Below are 21,715 nucleotides of genomic sequence, written 5' to 3' on the forward strand. Positions count from 1 at the left end.
AACTGTGTTGGTGTGGGGCGGACCTGGGCAGGTGAGCCTGAATGTGTGAGGAAACCAGGGTTTAGAACAAAATTTCAAGGAATTGAAACAGTTTTGTTTTGTTTTGTTTTGAGACAGAGTCTTGCTCTGTTGCCAGGCTGGAGTGCAATGGTGGGATCTCGGCTCACTGCAACCTCTGCCTCCCAGGTTCAAGCGATTCCCCTGCCTCAGCCTCCCAAGTAGCTGGGACTACAGGCATGCACCACCACACCTGGCTAATTTTTTTGTATTTTAGTAGAGATAGGATTTCACCATGTTGGCCAAGATGGTCTTGATCTCCTGACCTCGTGATCCAAATGACTCAGCCTCCCAAAGTGTTGGGATTACAGGTGTGAGCCACCATACCTGGCCAGAATTGGAACAAATTTAATCAGAATCCTCAATTGATGAGAATAGATTCATCCACTTCCTACACTTCATTACCCAGCCAAGTTCCTACTCACTCACCCTCACTCCCTTCAACACACCACACATACTTCTCTGGAGGAAGACAGAGTCATGAACCAAATTGATTCCAGAATAGTAGAAAAGTTGCCCCTTGGGTTGCCCAGTGATCTCTAGTACTCTCTGTAGGTTGTGATTTTCAGGCCATAAAATGTGCCTGTAGACAGTAGGGTTTGGCCCAGCCATGATTAAAGGTTTAAAAAAAAAAAAAAAAAAAAAAAAAAAAAAAGGCTGGTCTGAGGCTAAATTGTAGAGTACTCCCAAATCTTACTGTTGTTTTTTCTGTGTGTGCCTTCCTATTCCTTACTCATTCCACCCTCCTTCCCTACCTCAAAACAGACAAATCCACAAGCCTAATCATGATAGAAGCCTTGTAGCTGACCAACCTCCTCATGTAGCTGTTTTGAACAGAGTTACTAGATTGTGACCAGATTTGGGGAAAAACTAATACACATTGCCCAAGAAGAGAAGAGATTTAAATGAATCAAATAAAAACAAAAACAAGTTTTTCTAGTTATTAAAAAAAATGCTGATTAGAGTAAAATGAAAAGGATAGGAAAGTGTTAAGAAAATGTCATAATTGCACCCCCTATGGATAATGTTATTATATTGAAATACTGATATATTTTATCAATTTTAAGGTGTAATTTTTTTTTCTCATTTTAACATCTCTAAAATTGAGATGCTCTTACATTCGCTGTGCTTCCTGGCAGATGTCATTGCCTACACGTGTGTTACCTTGGTCACAGAGTTTCATATTATTGTCATTTCAGTTTATATACCTTGCTGGTACTACATAAGTTAATTGCTTTCAAAATGACTTCACCATGATCTAGCATTATAAGGCAAAGTTACTATGTAACTAGAAAGACATGGAATTTTTTTTTTCTTTTATAAGGCAAAGTTACTTTGTAACTAGAAAGACATGGAATTTTTTTTTTCTTTTTTTTGGGATGGAGTCTCACTCTATTGGCAGGCTGGAGTGCAGTGGCGCGATCTCAGTTCACTGCAACGTCTGCCTCCCAGATTCAAGCAATTCTCCTGCCTCAGCCTCCTGAATAGCTGGGACTACAGGTGCGTGCCATCATGCCTGGCTAATTTTTGTATTTTCAGTAGAGATGGGGTTTCAGCATGTTGGCCAGGATGGTCTCGATCTCTTGACCTCGTGATCCACCCGCCTCAGCCTCCCAAAGTGCTGGGATTACAGGGGTGAGCCACCACGCCCGGCCAAGACATGGAAGTAACAGCATGTTACATGATAAAAATCTATGTATAGATTAATTTAGAAAAGATCTTTTGATAAATATAAGATTCTAGGTAATTAAAAATTATATCCTAATTGGCAATTTTTCTTTTCTAGTAGAATATTAAATGTATGTTATAAATAATGATATCTTAGATAAAATATATGAAATATATTTAACATAACTCTTACTACATATGGTAGAGTGTATACCTTTTTTTAATTTAATTTAACATTTTTGGTCAATATTATTGCAAACTGACTTAAGCCAATCTAGCCACCTGGCCTCATCCAGTAAGAGGTCAGTAGAGACATGCTATAATGAAAACAAGTCTTAAACCAAAATCTACCAGATGAGTAATGTTGTGCAGACACAGCAGACTCAAAACTCTCCTACAATTTGTTTCTGTATTTTGGGGAAGAAACTGCTCTCTGCCCTTCTGTCTTCAGAGGTTTGATAAATATTCACTTCTAGTTTCTCTTAGTTTACTACATTTTGGTTCATAAACCCTTAATATTTTTTCTTATTTATATATATTTATTGTAAGACGTTAGAAAGAGACACAGCAAAAAGAAAAAATTAAAACCTCATGTTTAATCCCATGATGAATGATAAGCTCTGTTGACATTTTGATACAGATTTTTCCAGAGTTTTATCTGTATCTGTGTTGAATTTTAGCAAGGGTTCTTTTGACATTTATTTAGTTGATACTGTGTTTTCTCATTTGATTGTGATTTATTGCATCTCTTAATTTTGGAGACTTTAATGTATGTACTTCTAGTAATCCTACTTAGTTATTTTGACTATTTCTTTTGGAAAAACAAATTAAAATAACTCTGGCAAGTGTATAATAAAGATACCCTCTCCATTGGAAATTGTGAAGAGTCCATTACATATTGGGAGGCTGTATTAAAATTATAGAATAACACTATGCATAATTGTATGTTAATGCCCTAGAAAAATCTAATTACAACAGACTTTAAAAAATATATAAATTAATAAGATTTACCTGGAGGACAATTAGATTACATAAGTGGAACAATAATCAGGAAGGAAAAGAATTGATTGAAATTATTCCCCAATTTCTACCCACCTCTCGAAAAAGGGCACCTCATTCAGATGGGTCTTATAGGTGATTTTTTATTTCTTTGCTTATAATCTGTTTTGATGGAATTCTTATAACATTTTTATGGCTAAAATGCTTCTTTGTCTCTATTTGTCGGGTCACTATAGAGAATCTTTCCTGAAGATGATAGACAACTTTATACCTATAGAAAATCTACAGATGTAAATATTTTCTTAAATTCCCCCTGCATTTTGCTTGGATTGATGAAGAACACTTTCGATTTTTCTTTTTAAAGATTGTTTCTTCCACTATTGTTTTCCCCTTCTAGATAGAACAACTAATATCCAAAGATTGGATTTTTTTTTTCTTTTTGGGGAGAAAGGAGGGTTGCATTCTGGAAGAATTTTTTTTGAGACTGAGTCTTGCTCTGTCTCCAGGCTGGAGTGCAGTGGCACGATCTTGGCTCACTGTAACCTCAGCCTCTCAGGTTCAGGTGATTCTCCTGCCTCAGCCTCCTGAGTAGCTGGGACTACAGGGGCCCACCACCACTCCTGGCTAATTTTTTTGTATTTTTAGTAGAGACAGGGTTTCACCATGTTAGCCAGGATGACCTCAATCTCTTGACCTTGTGATCCACCCATGTCGGCCTCCCAAACTGCTGGGATTACAGGCATGAGCCACCGCGCCCAGCCAAGAATGTTTTTATCTTTGTTTTCCACTTAAGTTTTCAGTAGCATCAAGTTGTTTTTTTGTGCTTGGCAGCACAATTTTTGATTCCAGCACTTTTAGTTTTTATGTAGCATTGTCAAATCTTGGCCATTTTATGCGCACATAGTTTTATAGAGATAATCTTTTACATTTTATTATGAGCACACGCAAAAATTATTATTTTTTTTCTATACCTTTCAGGAATCTGTTTCAGAAGCAGGTGCAGTCTTTGGCTCTGCCTCTTGTGCTATAGAATTTTTTTTGGCTCATTTCTGTTTGCTCGTTTTTAGGAAGGAGATTCTCTTCTTCTGGGAGATATAGTAATATTCCTGAACTCAGCCACAGATTCAGTGAAAATTTTATTTTATTTATTTATTTTTTAAAATTTATTTTGAGATGGGGCCTCACTGTTGTGCAGGCTGGAGTGCACTGGCACGATCTTAGCTCACTGCACCCTCGACCACCTGGGCCCTGGCAAGCCTCCTGCCTTAGCCTCCCCAGTAGCTGGGACTACAGGCATATGCCACCATGGCCAGCTTTAGTCTAATTTTTAAAAGAATCCGTGGCAGTTCCCTGAGTTGCAGTTGCAGAAAAAGAGAAACACTGTACTAAGATCAGAGAAGAAGCAGGAGTTGGCAAGACTGGCAGCCAAGAGCTTTATAATATCACTTCGTGGAACTTAGGGATATATATGAGCATTGCAAATCCAATTTTTAGTCTCTAAGCAGCTTCCTGCATTTGTGCTTGAAAGGAAACTGAAGGAGCAGCACTGGAAGGCTAGCCTGTTTATTCCAAGGAGAAAAAAAAAGAAAGCAAAATGAACCAAAACAAACAAACAAACAAAACAACTAAAATACAGAGGCCGGCAGTCTGGTTTGAAGTCTATGCTTAGTTTTTAGACTGAATGGTACAATAGTATTAGGAGGTATATTTTAAGCTAGAAAAAGAGTTGTGGTGGTGAAGCTAATGAGAAGTGCAAAAACCTGGAAAACTGTAAATTAGAATCAATGGAATCAACCTAAGGTGTTTATTTTTCTGGCTTAAAATTCTTCAGTTGACACCACTTGGGAGCTTAAAAGTTCTGTACTGGAAATTATAAAGATATTTCTATTTTGTTTTTATTTTTAAATTTCACATTGCCATGAGAAAGTAGATAATTTTACTTTTAGATTATTGCTCTTAGTCTTCTTTTTCCCAGCTTACATGTAAACAGAGATAGGAAACAATGCAAGGACAGCTTACCAGGAGAGATTTTGCTTACTGGGCATTTAATTAAATTCTGAGAGAGGAAGAGATTTTGCATTTACAAGCCAATTTGTATTTTTGCTAATGAGTGCTTTTTGATTACTTTTTATATTGAGTTTTCTCTAAATTTGTAAATCAAGGAGAGTTATAAAACAAATACGCATTCTACTTATTTATCCAAGAGCTCCTTTTTTAAAATATTAATTATATTTTATTTTTGTATAAAGTATAATTGGCTGGGTGTAGTGGCATACACCTGTAATTTCAGCACTTTGAGAGGCTGCTTAGTCCTCCCAAGATCAGCCTGGTAACAGGCTGTCTCTGTCTTTACAAAAAAAAAAAAAAAAATTACCCAGGTGTGGTGGCTCAAGCCTATAGTCCCAACTACTTGGGAGGCTGAGGTGGGAGGATCACTTAAGCCAAGGAGTTCAAGGCAGCACCGAGCTATAATCATACCATTGCACTCCAGCCTGGGTGACAGAGCAATACCCTATCTCAACAAAAACAAAACCTGTTTGTAAAGTATAATTAATGCTAGTCTTTCCGAAATATCGGTTTAGTGCTGTGAATAAAACAGAAAAGTCTTGCTTGAGAAACTGTTGGTTCCAAAGATTTTTCCATTTTTCCTCAATTAAAATGGCTTTATTTAAAATGATTAAATAACACTTATTATAAAGACTATAATAGTAAGTAAAATTATTAAAAAGAAAGTGAAGATCATTTGAAGTTCTACCTTTTTTTTTTTGGGACAAGTTCTCGCTGTGTCACCCAGGCTGGGGAGTGTAGTGGGATCTTGGCTCACTGCAGCCTCCACCTCCCAGGTTCAAGCAATCCTCCTGCCTCAGCCCCCAGAGTAGCTGGGACTAGAGGCATGTGCCACCACACCTGGCTAATTTTTGTATTTTTTGTAGAGGTGAGGTCTTGCCATGTTGCCTAGGCTGGTCTCAAACTTCTGGGCTCAAGCAATCCACCCACCTTGTACTCCTAAAGTGCTGGAATTACAGGCATGAGCCACTGCGCCTGGCGAAATTCTTCTTTTGAGAGAACTTTATTAGTATTTTGGTATACAGTAAAATTTGTTTGGCAAATGTATATACACACACACACATGCACACACACACAGTATTTCATAAGGAATTATATGGAAATGCTGTTTTTCTTATAATGGACAGGACCCCATTTCCCCTCAACCCCGTTTTATACTTCCCCTTCCTGTACTCTGAGCTAACTCTTAGAGTCACTGCCTGCAGTGGTTCTCAGCGGCATCAGCATCCCTAGGAACTTGCCAGAAATGCAAATTCTCAGACCTCACGCTGGACCTCCTGAATCAGACACTCTGTGGATGGGGCCCAGCAATCTGTGTTTTAATAAAACCTTCAAGTGATTCTGCTGTGTGCTGAAGTTTGAGAACCATGGACTCAGTGCAAACATTTTCATGTTTTTCTGTTTTCATATATACATATACAAGCTTTAGTAGAACGATCATATTAGGTGGACCTCTGTATCTTTTCCAACTCAGTGATACTTCGTAGAAACTCCTATAAGCCATCAAACATAGCTCAAACTTACTGTAATTAATGAATAGGAATGGGCCAAGCTCATTCCCTATTGATGGCCATTCACTTTGTTTCAGTTTTTGGCAGTCAGGAACAATTATTCACCAGACATCCTGTGCATATGTCCTTATACGCTGATACTTTCATCTCTGTGGGATAGATTCCTAAGAGTAGAATTGCTGGATGAAGGACATACATATTTTAAATTTTAGTGGATTACTTTGCAAATGAGATCTAATAGTTGACATTTTATTAAGCAACTTTCAGAAATATTTAATGTCTTTAATAACTGATAATTATGTAACTGGGGATTATGTTCTCATTTTCATTGTGCAAAGAAAGGAGGGATGTTAAATTTTGTATGTTGATTAAGTTGGTGAAGGGTTAGAAGGAAGAAATCTCCTTGCTTGCTTTAATCCTCCCTTTTTTGCCATGGTCCCTTCATTTCTCCCATTTCTCAAATTCTGACTAATATGAGCCTCTAATCCATGGAGATTTTTTAACATCTGCAGAGGGTGCATGTGTGAGACTGTGTGTGTGGGTTCTTGCTCTCTTCCACCCTTCTGATGTGCTGTGCAGACGCGTTAATCATAGCAACTGACTGAGAAGAGTGTGATCACTTTTTTCTCCGGAGGCTGCAAATTGTATAACCATTTGGGCAGTGGAGTTTTTGCTTCAGTAGCTTGTTTCCAGCTGGATCTAAGATGCTTCGCTATTCCCTTAGCATTTTATGTTTATATTATTCTTTTATTCTGGGTCACTGTCTCCTGCTGTGTTTGGTCCCAAGAATGTTGGTTGCTGCTGGGCTCATCGTGTGTATTGAAGGTGTAATCTGATGTCTAGAGGTAGTGGGGTGAAACTCTCTCCTATTCAGCCTTTTCTAATTTCTAGATGTTGGTATAGCTTCCTTGAATACTTGGTGGAGCATACTCCCCTTGGTCCCAGCCTTCTGGAGGGAGGGCCGGAGCACAGGGTCCAAGTTGTCTGGATGGACTCTTCCCCAGCCCAGGGAAGCAGCTTCCTATTGAGGTGGTAAGTGACTTGGTGGCTTTGTTATGGGGTCACCCAGCAGGGGCCTTCTTCCAGAACCCTGCAGATTCCCTGTGGCTTTTGGTTCCTGTGGAGGGAAATCCTGTCCTCTCGACACTGCCCTTCTCTCTTGGTGGCTCTGCATCCCCCAGTGGGCTACCTATGACTGGCCTTATGCCCATCAACTCAAAATATTGGTCTGTGAGGGCATCTTGGGGACCGTTGCCTGGGCACCCTCACTTTGCTGATGAGGAGATTAGTCTCCAAGAGGGAAATTGACTGGCTCAACTAAGTTAACTCAGCTGGTTTGACTCTCTGGATTTTAAAATGCTCTATTAGAAGTCATAAGAATAATTTTTTTGCTCAGAAAGTTTGTTAGTGGCAGATCCCACAATAAGTCTGGGGTTTTCCCACCTTCACTGGTAACAACCTCCCCCACTGCTCTGCCACATCTCCATTTCCTCATTGACCAAGTACTCAAGGGCACCATTTTATCCTTTCCTGCCCTGCAGCTGCCTTCGAGCTTTCTGACATGAAGAATGGTGCTCCTTCCTGGACCTTAAATTAAAGGGTCTGTCTTTGATCTCACGAGAGGATGTTGCTGATAACTATGTCTAGGCAAGCCCTGACCTTCTAAAGCTCATTTGCTCACAAGAAGCCAGACCTATTAATTGATGGTCATTTGCTCCATTCAGTTCCTCCCAGCTCAAAATAATAGAAATTTTCATTAGCTCAGGTGTCAGAGGGTGGTAGGTAAGGGTGTCTTTTAAAGTAGGTTAATACAGCTAAGTCTGGCTTAGCCAATGGAATCAGGCGGGGCTTTTGCCTGAATTCAACTTCTAGATCACGCGTTTACTTTGTACACATTTTTTACAGCAAATTATATTAACTTTACTTGTGTCTTGACTTAAAACACAGAAGCATGTGCATCTCAGAGAATTGCCACCTGCTGGGGTGTTTCTGCCATCGTCGGTTAATCTATGCTTCCTGAAGTTGGTTCTCTTTGGTGGTTTTTGTTTCTACCAACGTAACTTGACCTTTTCCTACCCTCTCTGAATGGTCCTGCTTTTATCTCTTTGCCATTTCTCCTGTTTTCCTTCTGAGGCGGCAAACAAATTCCAAAGCAGCATGTTCTAGCCATAGAGCAAAGAGGACCGTGGTAACTGTTTTACCCAGCCTGGCCAGCAGCCACGAGATGTCAATTCCTGGGAAGTCTGAAGCTCCTTAGCTGCTGCAGGAGATTGCTTGGTAGTTCTGGCAGGACCAGAGAGGGGAAAAGCCACTTCTCAGACTTTAGTAAAACCTTTGACTTAGAAACATTTTACAAATCCTCCATTAGCTTCATCCCATTTCACGTTTTGAAAGAAACAGTTCCCTCTTCTCTCAATACAGTGCCACTTTATGGTGCCCCCTCCTACTGTCACAACTGAGATGATGAGCTTCTGGGGAAAGGCCCAAAGGCGAATATACAACTACAGAAGACCACAGGAAGAGTCAGTCTAGCACCCAGCTTTGAAGAAATTTCTTGGTGGGTGTGGGTTTCAGGTCCGCGGGTAAATAAGTGCCAAGTGTTCTTAAAGTCTGATGCTGCCTCACTTCCTGTATTTCAGTGACAGCTCCCACAATTTGGGTGATGTGCAGCCTGTATTTTTAATAAAGAACTTGAAGTAGCCGATATTTTTGTTCTATTTGAGTTTTTAAAATGTTTTACCATCTAAGCAAGGATTTTAGGCATAATGGAAATGGGTCAGAGTTTTCTCTGGGAGAAGCCTCAGTAAAAGACATAACATGTGATCCAGGTAAAATGTTTTATTTCCGTATTCTAGAAAGGCAGCCCTTAGAGAAGATGTGATTTAGCTATACTACCTTCTCAACAGTTCCTCCTGCTTACGCCTGAGGAGGGTGTGTATGTTTTAAATAAGTGTCTCTAGCCCTTGCCTACTTTACCTCTCCATATCTTGATGCTGTTACTTTTATCGAAACGGATCTTATGCAGGTCACTAAGTTTGCTCTTGCTTAATCTAAGGTGTTTATTTTCTCGAGTCCCCATTTAGTGCCATGCACTGTAAGAGCAGAGAGTGAGAAACAAGGTCCCACATCCCTGCTCTCCCAGAACACACTTGGGAGTGGGAGACAGAAAATAAGTAGGTAAACAAATAAATAAGAATTTCAGATGGCGATATGGGTTAGGACAGTACAAGGCTATGACATGGCAGAGAATGGTGTGTGTGTGTCATTAGTCTCTCTGGGCTCTCCTGGAGAGCAGTCTAGTAGAGGGATCAGATAGCACAAAAGCCCTAGAGTGGAAATGAACTTTTTGTATTTGAAGGCCAACAAAAGGCCAACATGGCCCTTGTATTTGTGAGGGAGGGGAGAGGAGAGGAGACAGGTCAGAGGGGTGGGAGGGGCCAGGTCATTACCATAGGCTGGGGGGCAGTTGCATGATTTATGTTTAAAAAGTGTACTTTTGGTGTTCGTGAACTCTGCTGGTTCTTTTTCAAGTTATCTCTTTGTCTATTGCGCTTTCTTCTCCTCTGTTGTGTGGGTGTTCCCCAGGGCCCTCTTCTTTCCCCTCTTTTTCTTGCAAGCTCATCTATTCTTGTTATTTAGACCATCACTCCTCCTGGAAGACTCCCACATGCAGGCCCTTTCGTCTTGACCTCTGCCCAGGTCTCATCTTCCATTTCCAGCTGGCCTGTTTGCTATTATCACTCAATTAGCCAGAATTTGACTTTAAGTTCAGACTGTTCTATTTTTAAAAAGTTTTCCAAGTTTTCCTCTAAGCAGCTCCTCTTTCCAACTTCCTGATTTCTGTTACCATCCCACCACTCTCCCAGGTGTCCTGCTTTAAGCTGAGTTTTTGTAATTCCTCCATCCTTTGTCCTCTGTCTTGATCAGTCATCAAGACCTGCTGATGGCCATGGCTGTCCCCTCTCTCTCCTCAGCCATTGTTCTAATTCACCTTTGGATAATTGCCCCGGCCTCTTCAGAGTTGCCATTTTCTCGGAATTGGTGAAGACTTTATCATGCCTTTCTAGTATTATTTCTCTGCATTCATGTCTCAACTCGCAACCATATCATTTATCTGTTCTGATCTGACAAGTCCTCTCTCTACCCTAGTGGACTTTCTTCATTCTCTTATTTCTAGGACATCGCCCAAGCTGTTTTCGTTCCATATCCAGGAATGCCCCTAAGGTAGGAATGGGATGCAATATTGTATGTTGGTTATAACCTTGGACAGCTATGCATCTGGCTGTGCATCATCTCCTGAATGTAGATTGTTACCCTTCATTGCACTGCAATACCTAGTGCAGTGCCCAGTGCACTATAGGCTTTCAGTGAACGTTTGTGGATTGAGTTTCTAGAGAATCATTGAGGGGAGGCAAGCTTGCTCTCTGACCCTTTCTAGGAGCATTCCAGGCAATGGCTGTGGTCATTAGGGGGAGGGTCCCATCGACCAAATGGTTGATAATTAAAGATGATTTGGGGTCACATGTAGGATTGCAGAAACCTTTTACACCATAAGCTCCAGCCATACCCTTCTGCTCTCATTTCTTCGTGAATGCCATGCTTCTTCCCGGCCAGGACCTTTGTATGTGCTGTTGTCTTCACCTGGCCTACTCTTGCTTCCTTCCCCTTTGTATAATTAAATTCTTACTCACTTTGCAGATTTCAGCTCAAATGTCACATCCTTAATGTAGTCCTCTGGACATTTTCTATTTTGAGAGAGTATTGTTGTTATTGTTTTGTTTAGCGTCCTTTCTATTGTAAGCATCAATACAGCAGAGACTCAAACATTCAATTAAAATTTGTAATTTATTTTTATAAATGAATATTCATTTTCAATCTAATTTTGTTTTTATAATTTTATTCCTTTTCTGAAAGGGAATCCTTCCAATGGCATAATCTTCTAGTGGACTATTGTTTTCGTCCACTGATTTTCCAACACTAGTTTAGTGCTTGGCATGTATTACATAATAAATATTTGTTGAATTAATACACAGTTCTAATTTAGTGCCATTCAATAAACGGTGGTTGAGGCTCCTCCTGGAGCACTCTTTAATTCTGTTGTTTGCTTGTTTCTGTACTGTGGGTTTTCCCAGCAGGTATGTGACCATCACTATTTTGGGAATGGGACTGTCATTTGAGTTTTTGTATTCCAGCTGCACGAAGAGATAGAGAGATGGTCCAGCAGGAGGGGGCTGTCGTCATAATCTTCAGTAAATGTGGATGTTTGGGGAACATGTCTCAGAGTTCGAAACTTAACATTTTTAAGGCACTATATGGCATATGTAAACATTGTGCAATAAAAAAATTAAGGAAGTCTTTTCCAGGTAGACAATTCCTGGCGGCTGAGAACTAGAACTTAACAGGAAGTTGTGTTAAAACTGTAGGGAATGAAAAGCTTACTTTATCAGACAGGAAGTTCCTGAAGAATCTCCTAACTCAGAAAAGATTATCTGTGAACGATGCCACGTGAACTCTTTTTTTACCCCCTTCTTTAGCATTCTTTATTAGTATCTCCCAGCACTTATAGTTACTATAATCTGCATCTTTGAACAACCATTATGTTAGTCTGTTTTCCATTACTTGTAACAGAATACCTGGAACTGGCTAATTTATAAGAAACAAAATTTATATCTTAGAGAACTAGAAGCTGGTAAGTCCAAAGTTGAGGGGGCATGTGTATGAGACTGGTAGGGACTCTCTGAAGAGTCCCGAGATGGCAGAGGGCATCGCATCTGAGGGGCTGAGTGTGCCCACACGATAGCTCAGGTCTCTCTCCCTCTTCTTATAGAGCCACCAGTCCCCCTCCCATGATAACCCATTAATCCATGAATAGATTGACCCATTCATGAGGTCTCTGCCCTCATGATCCAGTCACCTCTTAAAGGCCCTATCTCTCAATACAACCACATTGGGGATTAAATGTCAACGTGAGTTTCTGGAGGGGACTTTCAAACCATAGCAACCACGAAGTTACTACCTTACTTGATCAGAACATCTCATGGTGCCCTACAAAATGGTTTCACACATTAGCTCTTTCATTAGAACCACACATCATTTGGCAGTGGAGATGAACTTGGTGATGTTAAGTGACTTGCCCCACGTGCGTTTGTGCATGCATTAATTCACATGGCAGATTTTAGATTTTAAGTTTCAAATACGAAGTGAAATACAGGCAAGGGCAGATGCAGGTTTTGTGAGGCCTGAAGATGATGCCATTGGAAAGATTCCCTTTCAGAAAAGGAATACAATTATAAAAACAACATTAGATTTAAAGGGAATATTCATTTACAACAATAAGTTACAAATTTAAAAAAGCTGGCAAATTCCACAAACGTCACATTTCCAATTAAGATTCCTCTTGTCCAGATCCTGAAAATGCCCTCAGACATTCCAGTGCCACCCAACAGGAAGGGGAGTGTGTCTGAGGGGAAATTGAGTGGAAAGAGAAAGCCAACTTAACAAATTGTAGTTGCTTCTATTCTGCATAGAATACTTTTAATTTTTCTGTAACATCATCCACCAAGAACACTTTGGATAAACACCAGATTACAAGCAAATCTTGTGATATTCTATGTTGTTATTGTTGTTTTCCTCTGATGGAAATCTGGTGACCACCCCTGATTTGTACAAGTCAAATTCGATCCATTTTGAAATGTCTCTTGCTTTGCAGATTAGAAGGAAATGGCTGTATGACCATGTTGCTAAGGTCTTCCCTAAATGTTGAAAGAGGTCTTTGGGAGCCTTGAAGCTTCATTAGTGTGGTATGGAAAATCGGCCTCTGGTTTCTGGGTTTTTTTCCAAAGATGGAGGAAACTGGCTGCCCTGACTTGAGAATTCACTACTGGGGAGGCAATGGCATCATTACAGAAAGTGATTATGTGTGATAATTTTGATAAATGGTTGGATAAAAACATGCTGAGAATCCGCCTGAAGCCACAGGAGAGGCGAATGGACTGCAGAGCCTGTGTAGGAGCTGGGTTCACAATAGAGACTGGAATTAGCCGGGTCACAGGCAGGTGAAGGGTGGTCCAAGGAGAGGTCATGGTCTGAGAGAGGGCGCCTGCACTGGTTGGCAGCAGCTGACTGGAGGGGAGGGTTGCTGTGAGCCTGGGAGAGGAGGCTGGAGCCATCACACCTCTGGTGAGGGCAATGCTTGCATTGGAACCCACGTCTTCAGCCTCTACCTGCATCACCACATTATATGATGGTCCTTGTGTTCTCCATGTACTTATACTTAATTTTGCAAACCCTCTTCTTCTGAGTGTAGAGAAGAACATCAAGCTTTGCTTACAGATGGTGGAATTACTGGGGGGCAGAAGAGGCTGCCCTAGTTTCTCTCCTAGAGCTCTGTGTGTGTGTGTGTGTGTGTGGCGGGGTGGGGAGTGCAATTTCTGAATAACCATGAAGTTATGGTCATGAAACGTGGCCCTGATGTGGGAATCTTTTGAAGTGCATGGCTAGCAAGGTTCCATGTTTCCCCAGGGACTTGTCTTCAGCCCTTCCTTCTTTTGTGCAGATCAATAATAAGGGGAATCGAGAGAGAGAGAGAAAGGAAGGGGGGGAGGGGAGAGAGAGGAGAGAGAGATTTATTTAGGGGAAAACTCTAAACAATTTAGGAAGAGTTGCAGGTATACACCATGTCAAAGACTTACGGTTGCCTTTTATAAAGTTGCCAAAGACTTTTGTGCCACCTTGGAATTAGAAATGACCAGGCTGTGGAGTAACATATACAGGAGGACTCTCTTTATGGGCAATCTGGGTGTGGAACGTGCTGAGCAGCAGGTGTGCTGATGGGAGGGAATTTGAAAATCTAGGTTACTGAAACAATACATTAAAGCATCTGATATAACTATCATTTAGAATATGGTTGTGGTTATTGAAAGTGACTGTGTAGGAAGAGGAAACATAGCTTCTTGTATCCCTTTGAGAACAGACAACCATGAAACTACAGAAAAAATAAAGTGATTATTGAAGTACTCATTTTCAGCAGATTATCTAATAAAGTTGCATCATTAAAGCATATATCTATTTAAATGTACTTGACCACTCATAAATTAGATTTTAAAAATTTGTGAGCCTCACCTGCCAACCTGACCATACTGCTTTCAAAAGTCTATTCTCATCAGCAGAATCTATTTTGATCACTTCTAGCCAATGAAAAATGTAAGCTTTTAGGAGAGAATGTTTCCTAGGACTCACCCACTCCCATTCAGTGTTCCAATATGTAAAGAAAGTTACATATACAATACTGAGATCAATCAAAATGTCCATCTTTAGACGGTTAAATCAATTATCTGATCTTTGAAAAGAATGATGGAAGTCTGAATGTGCTGAAGTGGAAAGATATCTAGGAAATGTGGTGGTTTTTTAAAAACACAAGTTATAGGAGAATATGGGAACCCATGTGTGTGTATTTTTAAATCAAAGACACTTATGTATTGACAGAACACTTCTAGAATGATACCCGAACTCCTGGAGTGGGGTGGGGAATGCCTTCTACATACACACTCTTCTACTGTTTGAATTTTTTACTATGAGCCCAAATTGTATAATCAGTTTTTAAATAAAGAAGAAAAAAATTAAAAAAATTTGTGAGTCTAGCAGGAATCACAGATTTTTTCCATTTAAGGTCAAGGAGAGAGGAGAAGATGGGGATAGGTTGGTCAGTGGGTACAAAGTTGCAATTGTAGAGGAGGAATAAGTTCGGGTGTTCTATTGCACAGGTGTTCTGTTGCACCGTAGGGTGACTATGGTTAACAGTAAAGTATCGTATATTACGAAAGAGCTGGAGGAGAAGCTTTTGAATATTCTTACCACAAAGATATGATAAGTGCAAGAGGTGATTGAATACAACAAGTACCTTGATTGGATCATTGTACAAAATGTACATATCAAAATATCAAAGTGTCCCCTATAAATATGTATAATTACAATGTATTGATTAAAAATTAAATTCATCCCTGAGAGGTCTGAAAAAAATTTAAAAAATAAAGTCACCATAAAATGTTGTGTGAAAGGAATAGTGCATATTTTGGTAAGAAATTGAAAACACCTCCCGTGAGTTGATACAAGAATATCCCAAGGGCTAGTGGAACAAAATGAGTTAAATAACTTTTTCAGTGGGAAGTCCAAGATTAGCTTTCATAATAATGCAGTTCTGTTTTTATTTTGAATTGTGACTTTTATTGTTCTTTATATCTTTACTGAATTCCTCATTAGGAATTTATTAATGAAGGTATTTTAGAAAAGTTACCTATATATAAAATCCTGTTTTAGCAGTAAAGTGTCCTCTTTAATAAAACCCAGTAGAGAATACTTTTGATAAATACACTAAATTGTATGTTTGAAATCAGATTTTTAAATACTAGGTTTGTTTTGAAGTGGGAACACCTGTCATTGTGTTTTTGAATTTTAAAAAGGTATTTATGCATAGATGGCAGAGGATTAAATGTGAAAATAGATGATATTGTATTAAAACCTTTGACTGAACTCAAAAGGGAGTTTTCCCCCAGGCAAAACAGGGGAAAAAAATAAGCCATATAAGATGATACCTGACAAGTTGTCAGTGAGATTTCTATTGGTGACCGCCATTGTGCTCTCAGTGGAAGCTGGGATGATGGGAAGGGGCTATTAGCCATTAAATTGCATGTGGTCGTTAGTTAAAAATGTGGATGCAGGATAATTTTTGAAGCATTTTTGATGGTTCAGAATTGCCAGTATCTTCAGCTTTCATCGATGAGTAGATAAACTATGGTGCATACATATGCCCACTCTCCCCTCCCCCCACCATTCCTAACCCCTGACAACCATTAATCTGTTCTTGATCTCTATAATTTTGTCATTTCAATAATTTATATATATGTGAAGTAATACAGCTTACGATCTTTTGGGACTGCCTTTTTAATCACTCGGCGTAATGCCCTTAAGAAGCAGCCAGTTGTTGCATGTATCGAGGGCTCATTCTATTTTGTTGATGAGTTGTATTCCATGATGTGGGTGTCCAGTTTGTTTAACCATTCCATGTTTTTCCAGTTCGTTTATCCATTCCACTTTGTTTAACCATTCCAGGTTGTTTCCAGGTTTTGGCTATTATGAATAAAACTGCTATGGACAATTGTGTATAGGTTTTTGTGTGGACATAATTTTCATAATGTTTCAAACGTGGATGTTCTTGGGATAAACGTCCAGGAGTGTGATTGCTGGGTTGTATAGTAACTGTATGTTTAGTTTTTAAAGGAACTGACAAACAATTTTCCAGAATGGCTGTATCATTTTTACATTCTCACCAGCATCATATGAGAGAGCCAATTTCTTTGCATCCTTGTGAGTATTTGGCATTGCCACTATTTTTTATTCTAGTTATTCTGATAGGTGTATAGTGATATCTCATTATGGTCTCTGGTATAGATCATTTTTCTTTTTAGAAATTCTGGTAAAATACCGTAACATATAATTTATTTAATCAATTTTTAAGTGTATAATTTTGGTGGCATTGAATACATTCACATTGTTGTGCAGCTGTTAATGACTATGCATCTGTAGAACTTTTACATCTTCTCCAACTGAAACTCTGTATCCTCTGGGCGATAACTCCTCATCCTTCCTTTTGCCAAAGCCCCCCGCAAATGTCATTCTACTCTGCCTCTGTGAATTTTATTACTCTAGGAACATTGATGTACAAGTATCCATTTGAGTCCCTGCTTTCAATTTTTTAGGCATATACCTAGAAGTAGAATTGCTGGATCATATGGTGTTAGCTTTTTGGGGAACCGCCAAACTTTCCCACAGTGGCTGCACCATTTTACATTTTCACCAACAGTGCCCAAGTGTTCTATTTTCTCCCCATTTTTGCCAACACTTTTTATTTTCTATTCTTTTAAATAATAGCCATCCTGATGAGTATGAAGTGGTATGGTATAGATTTTGATAAAGATATTTGAAATGATTATGTAGTCCCCTTGGGAGTAGGGATTTCTGATTAGGGTCCTTCCAACCTTTCAAGTTGCAACCAATCTTCATCCCCCGTCAGGGTGAGATTAACGTTGATTTATGCATCACTAAAATTTTAGGCATTCCCTGACATCTGAATGTGTTTGGATCCTGAGTTGAGATAGCAAGAGTTTATATGGCGAATTTAGATAGCAAAGAATATCTGAATCTGTTTGGGTAGGAAAAGTGATAGATCAGATAATAATAGATTAATCTAAAAAGTTACCTGAATCCAAATGGAAAACCAGAGTTCAGAGAGTGGAAGTTCAAAGAATGGAGGTTGTCTCTATTTTAATGTCAGTTGGCAAACAGACAATATGGTAGGGAAAGCTCAGTCAGTTTGTGCAACTCTGTGTTCCATGGTTAAATTGATAGCACTTAGTCAAATTGCCTGAATGGTACTGAAGACAATAATAATTTCTATAATACCTTGCAAATCCAAATCTAGATTTTTTTTTTTCAGGGGATTGGGGTTCTCTGTTTCTCATTGTATTGATTCTTTACTTTGATTCCTAGAAGGCAAGCTCTTAGTAGGTATGAAAAAATAGGGTAGAATCTGGCTCCTTTTGGGAGTTTCCCGTGGGAACAGGACAGCACTCGGGTAGATCTCAGGCCCTGGGCCTGGCCAGATTCAGGAGTCCCGAGGAAGAGGAGGTCAGGTAGCCCACAGGAATATTTAGCTAAAATAAAAGTCTATTGTGGTCACCTGCTACCTTCAAGGAGGCCAGGAGGGAAGGTTATAGACTTTGCCTGTTTTCCTCTCTCTCTTTAATTCAATTATTTGAAAGGCTTTAAAAATCTCTACCTATCCTTTCCCAACATTGTGTGTGTGTGTGTGTGTGTGTTATGAGTTTTGTTTATCTTTATATAGAAGTATAAACGCCACTCTTTTTTACCAGTCATCTTGGTTGGTATAGAAGATAATTTGTGGCTAGGTGCAGTGGCTGATGCCTGTAATCTAGCACTTTGGGAGGCTGAGGTGGGCAGATCATAAGGTCAGGAGTTTTGAGACCAGCCTGGCCAATATGGTGAAACCCCGTCTCTACTAAAAAATACAAAAATGTGATGTGCACCTGTAGTCCCAGCTATTCAGGAGGATGAGGCAGGAGAACCTCTTGAACCCAGGAGGCGAGGGTTGCAGTGAGCCGAGATTGCGCTGCTGCACTTCAGCCTGGACGACAGAGCGAGACTCCGTCTGAAAAAAAAATTGTAAAAATACAAGTCACTTAATGTGGGTGGGAATATGGGGAGGGAATGGGGAAATGTCATTTAGGGCATTTCCTGCTTTGACTAAGACAAGGTGCTGGCAGAGCTGTGCTTCTCCCCAGATAGACTAGTGAATATAACTATCTTGGCCTCATGATGTTAACAGCCCTGGGGGAATTTACTCATTCACCCAGGGTAGGTCAGTGAATTTTCCAAAATAACTAAAGGACATCATCTACCTGTTAGAAAGTAACTGCTTCAATCTTCTTATTTTCAGAGGTTGCCACATGGAAAATACCAAATAGCCTTCTAAGTGCAAACATGACCAGTGCAGAGGCAGGAAGCCCGTCTGTGAACCCACGGAGGATTATTATTACTATTATTTTTTATTATTTATTTATTTAATTTTATTTTTTGAGACAGGGTCTCACTCTGTTACCCAGGCTGAAGTGCAGTGGAGCGATCTCGGCTCACTGCAACCTCTGTCTCCTGTATTGAAGTGATTCTCCTGCCTCAGCCTCCTGAGTAGCTGGCATTACAGGTGTGTGCCACCACACCTGGCTAATTTTTGTATTTTTAGTAGAAATGGGGTTTTGTCATGTTGGCCAGGCTGGTCTCAAATTGCTGACCTCAAGTGATCTGCCTGCCTCAGCCTCCCAAACTGCTGGGATTACAGGCATGAGCCACCATGCCCGCCCATTACTATTATATTTTTAAATAAAGGCAGGAAAACATAAAATGTGTGCCCAGAAAGGCCACATTTTGCCTCATCATACAGTTGTTAAACCTCTTTGGTTGGGATTTGTGGTTGGCCGTGACGGCCACCACGGTATCATCACATCTGAGCAGAAGCCCCGTAATAGCCAGGTAACTTTGGCTCACTGGGATGTTATCCTGGTGTGTTGTAATGTCTGCACTACTATTTGTCAATCTTTAACAGAGGCAGGACCGGAAAGGGACAGGAGGTTCATGTACACAACTTGGAGAGGTAGATGGAACACTTTCATGTGTGTGTTGAAAGATTTAACATTTTGAGAACTGAGGTATTTAGACATTTTAGACCTATGATATTTCTGCTTGTGTCCTGTAATCTCTTTTCTATAGGTGGCAATTTACCTCATGAATTGCTTTGTCTGCATAAAGCATTTAAAACAGAAGTGGAGGTGCTCTTATCTATTGAAAGTCATTGGCACGTGGGGACAGAAGCAACCCAGAGAAGCAACTCAACCACTGAATCAGGCTTAAAAAACACTTTAAAGATAGACACTTGGCTGCCACCTCTTTGAGTTACACTCTTCCTCCTCTGTTCTGGCTCGATTTCAACCTTCTTTACTCATCCATCGCTCTCACCTTCTCTGTTGACGCCTGCCCACTTTATACCTTCCACCTACTGTCTTTCTCTTTCCGGCTTTCACTATGTGACATTTGATGTAAGCATCAAGCAGCACCTGGCACATAATATGCACTCAATACATGCTTATTGACTGGACTATTCCTACTGTGATTAGCACTGTGCTTCTTGGTTTTTCCATAAATTAAGACCACCTGGTGGCCATTGTGTGCATGCCTCTGAAAGAAGAGCTGGCCATGTGGATTTGGTTTTTGATTTGATGGGATGGGAAGGGGAGCTGGGGGATAAGGGCAGCCTGCTGAAGGAGTTCTCATTTTAGAGTACTTGCTATGGGCTAAGGGAAATCCAGTCTCTGGCTAGAGTTTTCAGAGACTGTGATTTCCTGGACTCTCCTAGGTGTTTGAAGGATATATTTTTATAGACCATGTTATCATCTCAAATGTTGACCTCCGATGATAGAAATGAACCTGACAGTGAATGAAGTGGCTTACTGGTGGGCAGGTGAGTGTAAACCAGTGACTCCCTGTTTACGGTCTGCTTAGACCCAGGTTTCAGAAGTGCTGAGCATGTGGTGGTGTTCAGCAACTACTGCCTTATTATGCTGGTACACTTAACTGAACTCTGGTGGAATAAACTGTTTACCCAGAAGGGAGGAAGTTCCAGCAGCCATCAAAGCTCTGAGTGGAGCTGAGCCAGGGGAGGGGCTTGCATTTTCACACCCTTGGGCCACACTCCTTCAGGCAGCCTTCTTGGCCAAAGGAACCGAAATAGACTGGACAGGAAGCAGATGAAATCTAGTTTGTTGTCCTTAGCCTCTAAGGTAGACCATTCAAATGAAGCCCATTAAAAATAAACCAAGAGACAGAGGAGAATCGCTTGAACCCGGGAGGCAGAGGTTGCAGTGAGCCGAGATCACGCCACTGCACTCCAGCCTGGGTGACAGAGTGAGACTCCGTCTCAAAGCAAAAACAACAACAACAACAAACCAAGAAACAAAACTACATTGACGATGATTTTGATTTCTCTGTGTTAAATATCCCATGGAGAAACACACAACATTGAAAAAAAAAAGTCTATTGAAGTTCATGTATCACATTTAGTTTGTTTTCTCACTTGAATATGAGCTCTGTGAGAGCAGAAACTTTGCTTCTGGTTTTTCCTGTTGATTTTTGGATACTGTGTCTGGCACAGAGTAGGCATTCAGTAAGTATTTATTGACTGAATGAATGAATGAAGCTTACATAAAACAAAATGATACTTAGTGTTATATTTATAAATCTCAACTTTTAAGGAAGCTCTAGGTCAACTAAGAAAACTGGGAGAAAACACCCCAGTGTGTGCCCTGAATAAGACCAGAAGTCATTACTTAGGGGAAGTCAAGATGCTGCCAGGGGAGCAAACAACTTCCTTGGTAGGTGCCCTCTCTTCTCCTTCCCCTTTTCTTCTTTCCTCCCTTCCTGCTACGGCCACAGCATCAGCAAATATGATTATCTGAGGATGTGTATGAGTAATGTATGACTTGAGTCCTTAACTTGCAGGGCTTTTCAGTGACTAGGAGTACCCTACCTTCTTCTAGACTAGCAGTACTGTCCCTGTACAGCTTAGGTTCTGCAGAGCTGAGAGTGCTAGAATTGGGATCCTGGCCTGGTCACTTGAAATCTGCTGTCTTCTGTTCCATCTGAGTCTGACCTCCCCGCTGACCCCAGGTCCTCCCCTTGGACTGTGTGACTGCCACCTTGCCCCCAGAAGTACAGCATCACATGCTGTATGTACCCTACACGAGCAGCTGGCTAGAGTGGAACTTTAGAATCAGTGTCCCCTAAGTCCT

At 40.3% G+C, this 21,715-nt stretch overlaps 1 protein-coding gene across 5 annotated transcripts in view; it reads left to right on the top strand.

Moving 5' to 3' along the window:
• The window catches only part of ARHGEF28 (Rho guanine nucleotide exchange factor 28), a 313,068-nt gene that overhangs the window by 62,925 nt on the left and 228,428 nt on the right, over positions 1 to 21,715 (top strand). The window contains exon 1 of one of the 5 annotated variants that reach the window (XM_078004861.1): positions 1,537 to 1,557. The exons of the other annotated variants lie outside the window; for them this stretch is intronic. The gene's annotated coding sequence lies outside the window, so the exon portion shown is untranslated. Of the gene's footprint in view, positions 1 to 1,536; positions 1,558 to 21,715 lie in introns of those variants that run through there. 5 annotated transcript variants of the gene reach the window in all.

This window comes from Macaca mulatta, chromosome 6 (genome assembly GCF_049350105.2).
Source record: "Macaca mulatta isolate MMU2019108-1 chromosome 6, T2T-MMU8v2.0, whole genome shotgun sequence".
Lineage (NCBI taxonomy): Eukaryota > Metazoa > Chordata > Mammalia > Primates > Cercopithecidae > Macaca > Macaca mulatta.